The 13,471-nt window shown below is 35.6% G+C and overlaps 1 long non-coding RNA gene across 1 annotated transcript; it reads right to left on the minus strand.

Moving 5' to 3' along the window:
- LOC127441587 (uncharacterized) lies at positions 1-1,764 on the minus strand. Its single transcript, XR_007897337.1, has 3 exons — positions 1,282-1,764; positions 474-1,198; positions 1-364 (listed from the first exon to the last, which is right to left on the minus strand). It is a non-coding gene; the product is annotated as an uncharacterized LOC127441587 (long non-coding RNA).
- Between the last annotated feature and the right edge of the window lie 11,707 nt (positions 1,765-13,471).

Below are 13,471 nucleotides of genomic sequence, written 5' to 3' on the forward strand. Positions count from 1 at the left end.
TTTAATTAACAGCTGCAACCTATCCTGTGAGGGTTTTTGTATAGAAAAGTTTGATTTCCTGTCACTGTGGGCTGCAGAGCGCAGAAATACAGGGCAGAGTCTTTTACTGAGGAAGAGGGGATTTCTAGATCCAAACGATTTTTCTCTGCATTTAGTTTTCCTGTAAGGCGATCATCAGAACTCTGTATTATTTTTCCAGAGCTTTGCATGATGAGCATGAGGAACTGAGGAGCCGATGCATGATGCTGTCGATACCATAAAAGACTGTAGGCTGAGGAATACCTACAGGACAGTGTAATGTTCTCAGTCTCATCTGCATTCACTTCTGCGTGCTCCGGTGTAATGCCATCTGCACAGCTAGGATCTTAAATTAAAAAAAAGTTTTCCACAAAATGTGAATAATACAGTTGGCATTAAAGGTAAACATTTTTAAGGAGTAATATATTCACACCTTAAGTGATTAAAATACCTACCTGTAAGAGTTAATATCAAAATAACAAAGTACTGCAGCATTGTTGGCCTCTGCAGAGCAAAATAACAGAAACTGGTGAGTGACAGAAATGTAACATTTTGGAAGCTCCGCCTGCTTGCTTACAATGCTATTTGAAAGACTGGATGTGGCTTGAACAACTTTTTTAAAACCTTGTGTTATTATCTAGTAACATTTCAGAATAGAGACTAATAATCATATTATCTGCTGATTGCTTTTTCGAAAGCACATTATGATTTTATTATCTTCATTTGCCAGATGTAACCACTTCGCCTAGGCACCTATTTTATTGTTCTCAAAATATGGGAAGGAAATTATTTAATCAGTCTTTGGTTTTGAAAGACTGCAAGTGTGTAAATTAGTTTTTGTACAGCTTGATAAACACATTTCACGATGGTGTTTAATCCCTCCAAGCACACAGTGGTAGGAAGCTGTGTCTTCTAGCTTTAAATCTTTAATGATGAGATGAGTGGATGTCTTTGAAGTTTCAGAATCATAGCGAGGATCACTGGTATGATACCGTGTATCTGATCGAGCACCCCTAAGCAACAATACTGAGGTGCCTTCATTGGGATCAGCCTACGCCAGAGAGCACAAAAGAAGAACTGCTTGATTCAAACAAGCAGGTGAGAGTCACAGATTCCCCCTCTCTACTGATTGCACTTGTGCCTTCTGCCTTTGGTCCAGTATGAGCACCGGAAGTGATTTCTGCAAATACAAAAATGGATATTTAAGCAAGGAGAGGCTAAGCTGAGTGATGTATGAAGTATTATAATACACTGCATTTGTACCTGCCAGAAATGTGAGACAGATGAGGAGTGATGAAGTCATCTCTGTTGTGTTGCTTGGTGAATCATTCGATAAGCAGTTTCTTATAGGCCTCCAGAACAGGAGATTCTGCTAGTGTCTGATTGGCTCATCCATTCATGAAGCATGTTAGCACATCATCTTAATGTATTATCAACACAGTCCCACAATCTGTCCCAACAATATTCTCCACTTCAATGTCCACTTTCTAATATTAGATTAGAAGGCATCCTACATGCATTTATGTATTCTCAAAAGGTAAGACAGAAGAAAAAAATATTAGCCCTCTATTTAAGTGTTTCTACTCTACCTTACTGTACATGCAGCTGTTCAATTTTTAGCAGGTGTTACTATATCCTGTAATTGAGGCTCAGTGGTTCATAGAAGACACAACTGTGGTTTGATATTTTATTTTATTACTCACAGTTCAAAGCAACAATTATCTGTGAGTTTTTGTAAAGCCTCTCAGGCATTTTGTATCACTGGGATGTTATTTGAAGAGCACAGTAATAAAGAGCTGAATCTGACAATGTTACACTTTTAATTTTCAGTGAAGTGGAGGTCTGAGATGCAGTTGCTCCAAATCGAAGGTCTGGTATGTTCTCGTAGGTGTCTGATCGTCCACCCTTCACCAGTATAAATTGTGGCTTTGTGTTAGGGAAGAGCCTATACCAGAAAAGACGAACATAATCGCTGCTCGAATCATATGAACATTCCAGTGTCACAAAATCTCCTTCTGTGCTGCTAACTCTGGTTCTCTGGTTGCTTGGTCCAATCTGATCTCCACAGATTACACCTGTAAGGAAATATTTTCAAGTAGAGAGGGTTTTTGACAATAACTTTTATACATTTGATAGATGATTTTATCCTTGGCTACACGTGTTCCATTTGGATTAAACCTGTGACCTTGAGGATGCTAACACCATGCTCTACCAGTTGAGCTACAAAATCAGCTATAACTGTAAAAGTGATGCAAAGTTGTACCTGATGATATAAGGAGAATCGCTAGTAGGTATCTTTCAAAAGGTCGACTATCTAGTTGGTTTCTTTCCATGATCACATTAGATGAGTGTTCATGTTATGAGTTCCTTTACAGTAGATGTTGATCTTTAAATCTCTCAGGGGTGAATGTGCAAGCAGGAAGTCCTCTAAAATACTTGTCACACAACATCTACAGTATGTTATTTTAAGGCTCAGGTTTGAAAACCTCAGACTGGGCTCAACAACTCAAAAAAAAAAAAAAAAAAAAAAAATGCCTAAGCAATAATTTAGCAGGCATCATTTGCTTTCTTTTAACTGCTTGAACATGCATGATAACTTTTTGTCCATATATTTGTGTTTAGGTTTATTGTATACATTTTTATGAGCTTATTCTTAACTTATTTTGTTTTACTCTCACAAGCCTTTCCTTGGACACAGAGAATGAATTACGTTTGGTCTGGGTTTTCTTGTACTTACTGAAATATTAAAAGTTATACAAAGTTGACACAGAATACTTTTGGAACGCTGACATGTTCTGTGGTGTGACATGCTGTTGTCCATCCAAAACTATTTTTAACAGCATTTTATAATTATTCTACTTGCATTTTTTATGATAACCTCATATTAACTGAGAGTCTAAATGGAATGTTTGTACTTAAAAACAGTTGTCACAATGCAACACCAAAAATTTCCCATATGTATTCATTTAAATTTTAATCTAAAAGTTTATGTTGTCAAGAACATGACAATTCCATGGCATTATCTACTCATATGCAATCTTCACAGACTAGGTCTATCAATCAATCTAAGTATAGCCTACTTATTAAAAAAAAGTGCATTAAAAACTTAATATAGATGGTTTAAACACAAGCAAAAAAAATTCATTTATAGTATATGACTGCTGATTTCCTAATATTTCCAGCAGGTGGTGATCTCATTTCATAAAAGTGTCTCTGCTGAGTCTAGTGTCTGATCATGTACATTCAGTGGTGAATTTAGGCATGGACGACATAGGCAGCTGCCTGGGGTGGTATATTGCTGGGGGCATGGGTGCTGAAGGGGGGGAGTTCGCCCAGGGCGCCATACAAGCTAGAACCACCACTGTGTACATTGATACTCTTATACTTAAAAAGCAATACATTATATTTTATGTCAGGGTATGTAACTGTTGCTTAATGTTGTGTGTGTGATTCATTTTCAATATAATTTATAACATTTAAAATAAGGTTATATTTCTTAACATTAGTAAATGCATAAGGTATCATGAATTAACAATGAACAATATATTATTACAGCATTGATTAATCTTGGTACAAGATACTATTGTTCAATATTTGTTCAATGCATTAAATAATGTTAACATCTACTTTACATTTTTAAAAATGTATATATAGAAATTAACAGATTAATTGTTTCAGTGTCATCAATGTTTTCATGAACCCTAATTACCAAGATTCATGAGTGCTGAAAAATTATTGTTTATTGTTAGTTCATGTTATCAAATGTAGTGAATGTAAACAAAAGCAACCTTATCGTGAAGTGTTACCATGTAATTAAATAGTCAATAGACTCGTGTACTGATTTGACAACATGCACAAATTAAGATTTTTAATTCAAACTTAAGTGTAGATGCAAAAATACTGCTATAACCTACTGTACCAGGAAGTGGTCTAAAACACAGTAATGGTTCATCAGCAAAAGAAATGCAATATATTTAGTATATTTTGCTGGTATATTTTCACACAATATGTACCACTATTAAAGAAAAAAAATCTCTCTGCTGGAGTTGTTTCATAAGGGTTTGCAAATGTTATACAATACACATAAAATGTGCAAATTAGCCTTTATTTTCATGGATATTTGCTGTAACTTCAATGTTACTTTAAATTTTTTTCACATTTTCAAATAAGTAATGCACAGTACAATAGTATTTTACAATCAGCTATTGCTGTTGGGAAGGTTTTTGTACAGTGTTGTAGTGTTGGGTTAAAGTCCACCTTAATCGAGTCCGAGTCAAGTCCGAGTCGTTAAACAATCGAGTCCGAGTCGAGTCCGAATGAATCTGTTCATGAATCTGAATTAACATTGTAACCGTAAACTCAACATCAACATTTTAAGCTTATTTTAAACAATTTGTCAATATACATGTAACAGAGGCATTTTTGTTGCATTTCATATTCATATGTTATGATTAGTATCCTGCTGAACAAACTTCAAATTGCTTTCAGAATGAAACTGAAAGCTGTGTTAGTCATTACAACCAGAGTTGTTATTATTTCAAATTTTAATTTAGTTTTTTTCCTACTTCATTTTCAATTTGTCCATTCAATTTAGTTTAGTTTTATCTACAATTATGGGTGAAATGCATGTAATGTCATTAATTATATACATTTAATGTGTTTAATACATATAAATAAAAACGATCAGATACCATTAGAAATGTATTTTTATTCTACTACAGTCCTCCTGCTGTGTCCAGGTGTAGCCAACTTCCCTAAAGTTAAGATCAAATTTTTATGACAAACTGTCCTTGAGCTGACATGTTGTTCTTTTCACATTATGTTTAGTATGGATAATAGGTGAATAGAGACTTCTGCTCTTCATTTTATTTTCTGGCTTTTTTTTTGCCATTGAAACACAAGTGCCAGCTTTACAGGTAACACACAGAGGTTGCACCACAAATATGTGAGTTGTACAATTTCCATCATGGTCTATTTCATCTTTCATATTAGTTTAAATATCCATAATATGTAGCATATTTGATTTTGTCTCAGTAGTCAACATTTTCAGTTAGAAATGGCTTCGTGTAGAAACGTGAGTCCGATAAAACATTTGTTCTGTTTAATCATTTGCAGATTTGGTGAACGTCTTTTAAAAGTGTACTTACATTATTGATATTTCTGGATGAGAGTGGCAGAGCACATGTGGGATCTCTTTCACGCACACACATACAGCACACGCGCAGGTGAGATTGAGAGAGAAAGTACTTTGAAAGTATGCTCGCTGCTGCTCTCAGCCAGAATAATCGCACATAAGGACATATACACATGAAAACTGATGTGCAGTATCAAATACACTGAATGTATGATAGTACTAACTGTAGAGAGCGCATTATTATGAAGACAAAGCCAAATCCCTGACATTTAGATGCAATTTTGAAATCCTGGCTGGACGCTTTTTTCAGGTCTGTAAAAGAGTATGTATGGTCACCCTATATTACAGTATTTGTTTGCTTGTTTGTTTGTCATTGCATCACAAATGCCATGTACTCGGATAAAAAAATCCTGAGTCCTAAAGGCTTGAGTCTGTGACAAGTCCAAGTCCATTTAAATTGGACTTGTGACTCAGACTTGAGTCCGAGTCCGAACTCGAGTACCCCAACTCTACAGTGTTGTTAAGGTTTCCTGTCACTGTGGACACCAGGGCATATTAGTATGGTGCAGAGACTCACTTTAGCAGAGGAGATCTCCAGATCCACATAAGTCTTCTTATTATTTATTCTTCCAGAGAATCGAGGATCAAGATCCACAATTTTGGACAAATTTGCCCTGTAGCATGTAGAATGAGCACAAGAAATTCAGGAGCCGATCCAGGATATTGGTGATTCCACTGTAGTGTGGATGCTGAGAAGTAGTTACATGACAGAGTTATATTTGCTCCCTCTGTCCCATTCACCTCAGTCTAGACAGGTGTGAAAATTGCCACCTTCAAAATCAAGAGTCAAAATTCATGCAATGTACATAAAAATAACTACTTCATTAAACAGTAAAATAAAAAGAAAAAAAAAGAGAATTAAACTTGTCACTCTCAACCAGACAAATTAATATATAATATTTACAGATAATAGAAAGGACAAACATAGTTTGTCTTGATTAACTTAGAGAACAAAAAGAACAAAGAAAACCAGTTAAGCAGAGAAACATTTTGATGTTAAGCAGGATGATGTACTTGTTAGTTCACCACAAACTGTTCAACTCAACTAAAATTCTGAGACAGAGGATGTCTTAAACTGACTCCTCCCCTTAAAGATGCAATCCATAACTGAAACAGGATTTGACTTATAAGTGAATCATTGTTGACTTACTAGCTTTTTTGATAATGTAGTGGAGTTGGGGGATAACAGTGTTGTGTAGAATAACGAATTTAGGTTTTTAAAGTTAGAAAAGAATTTGACTATGCCACCCTGTTATTAACAGGGAAATACTAACCCAGTCACAAATAGAAAGGGCACACTGGCTTACCAGAGCAGGTATCTAGCCGAGCAGAGTGATCCCCCTATAAAAAGACACTTCATCCACTCACACAAGCACACAGGTGAATCAGTTGTGAATACACTGCACTCAGCATGTGATAGGGGCACCACCACCATTTAGCGGGGAATGGCTAGCCCCCTACACTGGCCCTCAGCTCCTGAGAAAAGACAGAAGACAAAATTAAACTGAGAAAACAAACTCTGGCCACCATTAAGAGGACACAGACCTAACAAAACTCAAACAAGGGTTTTAACACACAAAACAAAATATGTTAGTGTGAAGGGCAGGAAAGAGGAAGCTGATGATGAATCACCCTGCTAAGATCAACATCACACAAACAATAACAAAATAAAATGGATTTAATTGGAAAAAATAACACTGTTTCCAAACTCATGACAACCTCATTGGCCCAAGACATATACATACTGAGAGAATGATAACACTTCTCACTGCAAGTCCTAAAAAAGTACTTTCAGAGCCAGTGACAAAACAAACAAAAACAAAGAAAACTGAACAAAACAAAAACAAAACGGTGAGCAGTTTATTTCTCTGATAATGTTGGAGTGACAGCCATAAACATGGCCACGAACACACAGAACGCCAAGGGCACAAGCAGACTAGAGGAAGGCAGCAATCGGACAGCGAAACTCAAAACGAGCCTCGCACACACAACCGCTTTGGAGCGGGAATGTCAGATATTGGAAAGGGGGAGGTCATTAGACCGTGATGCATGTCAAGGTGGCACATAGCCGCCCTAATATACCCCATGAACGCACGATGATAGGCCACCAAAACCCACCCAATTCCGTGGGGGCGTGATACAAAAAAACATACAGAAGCGCTGTTCTTGTCCAAACTGTATAATGCAAGTCGCATTAGAGTTAAAATATATTATGCATAAAAGGGAAGATCACCATTATACACAATATAAAAGAAATGACAAAACCAGGGGAATAATAAAGTAAAGCAGTCCATCTCTCTACAACAATATGTATTCTATCCTCAATAAGTTTTGAGGAGATTTTGCCATAAACCCATTTAGTAAATTATTGAGAATATCTTTATTCATTATCTCTACATTATACCATCTGTAACATCAGGAAAGAGCACATAGACATGTATTGGTGTTCAAAGCATATTGTAATCAAATAACGAAAGGCTGTTGTGACATTTTGTTAAAATGTCATCCCCTAGTGGTTTTGTGGACAAACATTACTCTATTTAACTTACTATGTAGCTATTACTTTGCACTATATTATTGTTACTCGCTACTAGACATGCAATGTTACAGGCTGTTACAAGCTTTCCAATATTATGGCTGGCTACAAAAGAAAAAATAAATATAAGGTAATTTAGATTAAGACATTTTACAAGGCATAATTTAATGCCCTGGGTGACTGAAAATCCTTGCAGTCATCTGACAAATATTTTCATAAAGAATTAATTCAGAAACCTCTCCAGACAGGGAAACTCATATAAATGACCAATTAAGCCTCCAATTTACAGTATACAATGTTGTCTTATGTCACTGCAGCATAACCAAGGAATGAAAATTAACTTATTCATAGTAGTAGCCTCATCTAAATTCTAACAGGTGTTACCATATCCTTACATCAATAGAGGCTTTGTGGTTCACAAAAATAATAACTGTGGTTTGAGTTGTACTTTATTAAATACTGTTCAAAGTAATAATTTTGTGTATAATTTTGAGTTTTTGTAAAGCCTCTCAGGCACTTTGTTTCACTGGGCTTCTATTCTAAGAGCACAGTAATAGAGAGCTGAATCTGATAGAGCTGCATTTACAATAATGAGTTCAGTGGACGATCTGGATGTAGTTGACTGAAACCGATGGTCTGGTATATTGTCATAATTGCTGTTTAATCGAGCACCTTTCAGAAGTAAAAACTGAGGTTCTGTGTTAGGATACTGTCTGTACCAGAAAAGAAATACATAATCACTGCTTGTTTCATATGTGCAGCTCAGTGTCACAGATTCTCCTGAGTATATCCATATCCTTGTCTTTTGGACCAATGCTGTATGCAAATACACCTGCAAAGGAATTATTTCATATTTCACAAGAGTTAGAATTAGACATCTGTCATGTCCTTTAGTACAATAAAATATCACAAATAAACAACATTAACAATATTATACACCATATGAAATGTGTACTCTAATTCACAGCTAGTAGAAATATGAACATGCTCAACATATTTGAGTCTGACTCTGGCATTTAAAGTTTACTTTACCTGACACTGTTAAAAGAATGAGTAGAATGTATCTCCTCATGTTGATTTTTTTCCCCTAATACACTACATCATTACTGTCTTTATGAACTGAAGCTTTAAGGCAAATGCATGGCCTGTTGTGTAACTATTATGTAGGTAAGTGTGAGTGTGGTTTCTGATATTTAGACTACCCTCTATCTTTTCATAGTAGAAACTGAGATGACTGTGCCATAGCAAACCAGCATTTTCTCTTGATGTATCATACAAAAAACTCAGTCTCATAGTTTTTATGTTAACACTTCTAGTAACACTTACTGTAAATATACCATGCTATTCCTGTATTCAGGTTTAGTAATCTAAAAAAATAAAATAAAATAAAAAATGCTCCTGTACTATTTTCTGCTCTCCCAAACGTGAATCAGGTATACACTAAAAATTTTTTTTTTACACTTAAATTTTGAAAGTCATAATGTTGATGTCTGTCCCCTGGAGAACACATGTGGCTGTGTACTCAGACTAAAGTTTGCTTTAGATTTGTGTGTTCATAGATTATTTAATTTCTAACCTTTTCTAGCTTACTAACCCATCTCATTGCAGAAAGAACCCTTCTGTTGTGACTGATACATCTTGATACTGATCTGTAGAATGCACTGCAAATTTGTGAATACTTGACAGTAAAGTGATGTATGCTCGTCTTTCCTCTTTCTATGTTGGAGTGGGTTTTTGTTCATTGCAGTTAGATTTCCTGTCACTGTGGGCGTCAGTGCACAGTAGTACAGAGCAGAGTCTGTTACTTTAGCTGAGGAAATCTCCAGAATCACTTGGGTTTTCTTTTCATTCACTTTTCCAGAGAATCGAGGATCTAGATTAACAAACTCTGACTTTTGTGAAACTTTCCCAGTGGCATGTAGAATGATGAAAAGATATTCAGGAGCTGATCTGGGATATTGTCGATACCACTGTAAAGTACTTGCAGAAGAGTAGTCACAGGACAGAGTTAAATTTTCTCCCTCTTCACTGTAAATCTCATTTTGGACTGGAGTGATGACATTTGCAAAAGAGCCATCTGCAAAATGAAAAGTCAAAATGTAATGTATGTAAAACTGTATGGAAACAACATTTTAACACTTGCTAGTATCAATCACAAAAACAGATTTTCAGTCTGAAAAAGAATACTTACATACAAAAGAACAAAGTAAAACATGTAAGCAAAGCTTCATTTTGAAGGATGATGTATTCAGCACAGACTCTGTTGTTCAGTGTTCAAAATAAATTTGAATTCCATGTCAAGGAAAGGATGTCTTAAACTAACTCCTCCTCTTAAAGGTGAAGTATTTAATTTTTTTAATGTTATTCAAAAGTTTCTATGTTTAGAAATTTTACTTTTAACTTTATCGTTCCTGATATACAGCATGACATGGAAAAAAGTGACTCATAGCAGTAATTATTCAGCAAAATCATATTGTCTTTTTATTCACCTCAGCTAACTTTCTGAAGGTGTTCCATATTCCATCACGTACAGGGGTTTTGAGGCTCACATAAAATAACTGTGGTTTGATTCTTACTTGCTTAAAGACTTTTCAAAGCAATAACTGTGTTTATGTTTTTTGTAAAGAAAACTTTGTATCACTGGGTTCCTACTCTAAGAGCACAGCAGAGAGCTGAATCTGACAGAGCTGCTTTTACAATAGTGAGTTCAGTGGATGATTGGGATGTAGATGACTGAAAATGGTGGTCTGGTATATGCAGACCGCTGTATGATCGAGCATAGGGTTTCCACCGGTCCTGTAAAATACGGGATCTTCCTGTATTTCAAGATAAAATTATGCATCCCAAATTGAATGAATTTGTCCCATGTTTAAGCTAGTCAGATGGCGTCACGGTGAAATTGTTCTAGATCGCCAATTTAACATTGATATTAGTTGGAAAAATTGCTGGTGGGTAAGGGACCATCTGAAATGTCCACAAATGGTGGTAAAACTGTGGAGTTTTTTTCTATACAGTGGTGGATTTAGGCATGGGCAACATGGGCAGTTGCCCAGGGCGGCATCCCCCTGGTCAACAACAACTTTGGGAGCGTTCTCATTTACAATCACCAACCCCCCACGCACCACCCACCCCCGGTCAACAACTTTGGGGGCGTCTTGAAGCGGGTTTCGCCCAGGCAAGCTAGAACCGCTACTGTTTCTATATAAATGTTCAATAAAATCAAACAATTTATGAATACAATCATAAAGACATGTACAGGTGAAGGAAAAAAATAAACAAAATAAATAAAAATTATAAATAAATAAATTAAAAAAAATATGTATAAACCATTCAAAATGTATACATAAGATAAAGAATACAAATAATAAAAAAAAAATTAAAGAAATATAATTTTAACATAAATATATTTTTTTTAATAAGTCATGGGTCAGGAAAGTTTTCATTTTAGCATATAAGAAAGGATATACAATTTTAATATTAACAACGCATTTACCTGGCATTATTATAAAAATGAGTAGAATATTTCTCCCCATGCTGATTGTTATTTATTTTTCTTATAGACTGTATTATAACTGGCTTTATGAAATGAAGCTTTAAGGTTAAAGTATGGCCTGTTGTGTAACTATAATGTAGTTGGTAAGTGTGGGAGTGGTTTGTGACAATTAGACCTCCCTCTATTAGAAACTGAGATGACTGTGCCAATATCTAACCAGCAATTCCTCTTCATGCATTTTACAGTATGATCAAATCTGCACTGAGTTAGAAACACCTAAATATACCATGTGATTTCTGTATTCAGATTTAGTAAAAATAAAAAGTGAAGCAACCACATCCTTTTGTGGTGCTTCTATGACTCTTTTGCCTCCCATGTTGACATTAGGGTAAGGTTGCGCCAACTGTGCATAAGTTAGGATTTAAAGTTAAAACTAAGGGCTTAGAAACTACTAGTTAGTTTGTAACCAAGTCAGTGTTAATTTGGTTGCACCCGCAGTTCTTAATGCAAGACTTAGCATGTTAAGCTGTTTGTATAGCAATATGTAGTTGCATAACATGATGATTACATTTATTGATCCAATAAGCTGCTTTCAATTTCATGTGGCTGTGCTATGCTTCAAACACAACCAGACTATGCCACTCTCTTTGTATTTGGGTTGGGAGATCCCTTTTCTCTATGTATATAGGCACACACAAGGTTAAAGTCCCACTGCAAGTCCCCTGTTAAGAGAAGCTCAGGAAGCACCAGCAGATATACAAATCACAGTTTATTAGAAAACAGCATTCATTATTAAAACATTTAGTAAAATGACTCAATTGTGCAAATTTGCAATTCAAGAATGCTGGCCTTTTATCTGACTGGGAAACACTCATCAAATACATAGGATCATCCAACCAAAAAATAAACAAATAAACAAATAAATAAAGTAATATAAACAACATCAAATACAATTAAACCCCAAATAAGGCATTACACACATAAAATGGTGAGAGAGAAAAATACACACTCAATAGGGGTGACCTAAAGTACAAATGATCCCGGTCAGATGAAAGATTTATAGTCAGATAAAGTATTGCAGATTATTAAACGGTCCACACAAATCAGAATGATCTAGAAAATTATTAAATTACTTAGAACCTGATTGGTTTAAATACAGAAAAACTGGTTTGGAAATAGTCAGATGTCACAACCGGCACCATGGAATACCAGAGTACTGCACTATTCCCAATAAATCAGAATGATTTAGAATATGATTAAATAAGTTAGAACATGATGAAACGAAACAAAAAGTAAATAAAAAAAGGATTTAGAAATAATGGCATACATACACTATAGAAATGTCGAATGTTGCACTATTCTCAATGGAACACAACATTAACTGGCAACACACCAGTTTACAAAATACACGAGTCAAATAACATATCAAACACCTGCATCACAAAATCCTTTGAAGCTCAGACACAGATGCAAAATACTAATAAAAAATACTATGAGTAAAACAGTGGTTACACTCTATGTTGCAGCCAGGTTTGGCTGTATACCACCGCCTGGATTCACCTTTCTCAATGTTCATCACTCATGCCACAGTATAACAACCAGCCTGCATGCCCCCTCTGTTTAATATGGCGTCACAATCTCTGCTGATACTGCAACAATGTCGATCCAAATGGGAAACATACTCTCAAACGCGACGCTGCGAAAAGGAGAAGGCCAAACAAAAGTGCTCAACCTCAACAAAGGAATGCTGCTCATCTTTATAGGGGCCTAAGCCAATGGCTGCTGCCAAATGCGCAGGTGAATAAACTGGAAGGTTCATTTGAAATCTCATGAGCTTTGAGTATACAGCCTACAGTGAAAGGCAACCAGGAGCAGGGGTACAGCAGTAGTGTAATTCTGTGATACTAGGTTGCCCCATGATGAGAAAGGTAAATGTATGTAGTGGAGAGATGGCCCTTTGTGTGTAATGTGGCTTAATGTGGATGTGATTATCTGTGGCACTCTTACAGCAGTCTTACAGCATAAACACTGAATAAAGTGACTCATAGTAGTCATTTTCAGCAAAATAATTTGTAATTTGCTAATTTTTAGCAGGTGTTTCATATCTTGCCATGAACAGGGGTTTTGCAGTGTGCATAAAATAACTGTGGTTTAATTCTTACTTGATTATTAAAGACTATTCAAAGCAATAATTTTATGAGTTTTTGTAAAGCCTCTCAAGCATTTTGTA

This window comes from Myxocyprinus asiaticus, chromosome 5, assembly GCF_019703515.2.
Source record: "Myxocyprinus asiaticus isolate MX2 ecotype Aquarium Trade chromosome 5, UBuf_Myxa_2, whole genome shotgun sequence".
Taxonomy (NCBI): domain Eukaryota; kingdom Metazoa; phylum Chordata; class Actinopteri; order Cypriniformes; family Catostomidae; genus Myxocyprinus; species Myxocyprinus asiaticus.